Genomic DNA, 3128 nt, shown 5'->3' on the forward strand with positions numbered 1-3128 from the left:
TATATATATATATATATATATATTCTAATAATTGTTTAAAATAAATAAATAGACATAATATAAGGTCTAACAGTTGATGCATACTATTTCTGGTTCCCCTCCATTTTCTTCTTGCCGTATAAATTCAGGGTACACACACACATTTATATAATTCGTGTGATCCATAATGAACGTGGAATTAGTTGATTTTGTAACCAATGTAGATGGGATATATGTATAATAAAATGAATCTCGAATAAGCACATAAATAGAAAATATGTTCATATTTATGTTAAAAATCACCTTACGGGACACCTAGATATTACTGTAACTAATCACAACTGCATCCACTGTCGAAAGCGATATTTTAATAGCATGACCATAAAGCGATCGGATCATAACGGAATGAAACCAGAGCGCTTACATATAACCTAAATGATTCTGTTTTACGATGATAACGAAAGCTATTTAGTTAGAAATCTGAAAATAACTAGGAATGCCATATTTCGTAACTAGACAAACCTGAACTTCACAAGGCTCATCTTGAGACCTTTATTTACTGAAAGATATTTACAGTTAATAATGTATTGTGTTTATAGCAAACCTCTGCCTGAAATAAATGGGAAATTTCAAACATGCGAAATAAAAAACGAGTAGAAAATATTGTTTAAGTTTTACCTCGGAAGGATAAAAAAGAAAAAGGAAAAAAAAAGTTACCATCGAATTTTAACCCAGAATATATCGAGGTATAAATAGCGTAAAGTGATCGATCGGACACTATAATGATTTGGCAAATCATTCATTATAAATTTGTATTAATTATATTAATAACGGTAACAATTGTTTCTAACTTTTGGCACAGGGCCAGTAATTTCAGTAAATGTGGGGAGGGTGATTGCATCGATCTCGGTGTTCATCTGGTACTTATTTTATCGACCCGGAAACAAAGACAAAATTGACATCTGTGAAATTTTAACGCAGAACATAGAGACGTAATGCCGCTAAGCATTTCGTCTAGCGCACTAACGATTCTGCCAGACGCCGCCAATAATAATAATAATAATAATAATAATGGAATCATCCGTCGTAAACGACGTATAAGCGTTGGCTTTTGTCGCCCGATCTGCAGGAATGATTTGTTTATAGTGAGCAAATGTACGTGTCGCACATAAGCTTGCTCTCTCCATCAAATCGACGTTGTCTGAACAGGTGCACGGTGTACCACGTGTCAGGTTTCAAAGTGATCGCAGAGCAATGTGAGATGAGCTTGCTCAAGAACACAACGCAATGCCCAGTCTAGAAATTGAAACCACGATCTAGCAATCACCCTTACCATTTCACATAATATTAATAGTTTCAAATGTTGGTACAAAACCGGCAATTTCGGGTGAGGTGGGGATGAGTTGATTATATCGATTTCAGCGTTCATCTCGTACTTATATTATCGACCCCGAAAAGGTGAAAGATAAAGTCGACCTCGGCGAAATTTGAACTCAGAACGTAAATTCAGATGTAATGTCGCTAAGCATTTTGCCCGGTGTATTAATGATTCTGGCAGTTCAGCTCCAAAGAAACCAAACTATGTTGGATCATAGATATAGCATGCTCAGCTGACAACAAGGTATGCGGTAAGGAAGAAAGAAAAGTGGAGAGATATGACAGGTTAGCTTGGGAGGTTAAGCAGTTGTGGTCGGGGAAAAAGGCAGCAGTAGTACCAATAATTATCAGAGCCCTGGGAAGAGTGAGTAAAAATCTTGAGAAGTACGTGGAACAAATAGGGGCTGCAATAAGGGTGGAGCACTTGTAGAAAACAACACTGCTTGGAACCGCTTGAATACTCCCAAAGGTGCTCGAAAAATAAGAGGTGTTACCTTAGTTCACTGGTAGTGAACAGCTGACACTGTAGTACATCTCCAGTGTTAGAAGCTGTGCAAAAGCAATAATAATAATAATAATAATAATAATAATAATAATAATAATAATAATAATAATAATGTGGAGAACAGAAACACGATCGCAATAACATGGAAATTTTCTTAAATAATTTAAAACATCTTGTCAGGAGGCCGTTACAATTCGATACTGAAAAGAATCTCCTTTGTACATTGAAGTGATACATTATGCATATGTGTGTATGTGTGTAGGGGTGCGTACGTGTGCGTGAATTTAAGCGCATGTATATGTATATGAATAAACACAATTTTTCAGAAATTATATAAAAATGACATAAAAATAGATGATCGATGCAATAATGTGTTAGATAGATAGATTATGCACTTTCAGGAAGCACGTATAATATATATATATATATATATATATATATATGTGTGTGTGTGTGTGTGTGTGTGTGTGTGTGTGTGTGTGTGTGTGTGTGTGTGTGTGTGTGTGTGTGCATATATATCTTTTAGAATTGTCGACTGACGAGGGTTTATGTTCCTGTTAATTTACGTAATTACTGGAAACGTACGTATTAAATGTATTCAAAATATCAACTCTTGGTTTTTGTGATTTTTCCCAAATGTATGCGTGGGTGTGTGTGCATGAATATGTATGTATGTATTTGTACACGCCCACGCACACAACCCCCACAAACTCATACTTACATATTCATATAATATATACACTCCTAAAAAACAAATTTTCCTCCTCACACATATACCTATCATAATACTGTTGAAAGCTACATATATAAAAGCCGGAGAGGAGATTGGGAGAAGATTATGAAATAAATCCAAACGGATTTGACGAACGTGTTACATTAAAAATATCAAGATGAGAAGAACAACAAAACGAGTGGAAAGATAATGATAAATAATTTAAAATAAAATACAGATAAGAATTACAATAAAATTGACTCAATCTAATATAATGAAATGAAATAATGTAGAGTAAGATAAGGCGAAGGATGGTGATAAAAATAAATAAGGAGGCATTTTATGGTGGAATGATGCCAAATTAGGCTTTAGAAAATAAGAATTAGAAAATAATATGTAATTAAGATATGATTTGAATATAATATGCATAAGTAACGTATTGGTCAAGTAGCTATTCAATATTAAAGTCCAAGTAAGGCGGTGAAATGCTTAGCGGTATTGCGTCTCTCTTTACGTTCTGTGTTCAAATTCCGCCGGGGTCAACTTTGCCTTTCA

General features: G+C 34.5%; 1 protein-coding gene across 1 annotated transcript in view; it reads left to right on the forward strand.

Annotated features, from left to right (window-relative positions):
• Window positions 1–3128, forward strand: part of LOC106884237 (neuropeptide FF receptor 2) — a 274881-nt gene that overhangs the window by 206592 nt on the left and 65161 nt on the right. The window lies entirely within an intron of this gene.

The sequence above is a fragment of the Octopus bimaculoides genome, chromosome 2, assembly GCF_001194135.2.
Source record: "Octopus bimaculoides isolate UCB-OBI-ISO-001 chromosome 2, ASM119413v2, whole genome shotgun sequence".
Classification (NCBI taxonomy): domain Eukaryota; kingdom Metazoa; phylum Mollusca; class Cephalopoda; order Octopoda; family Octopodidae; genus Octopus; species Octopus bimaculoides.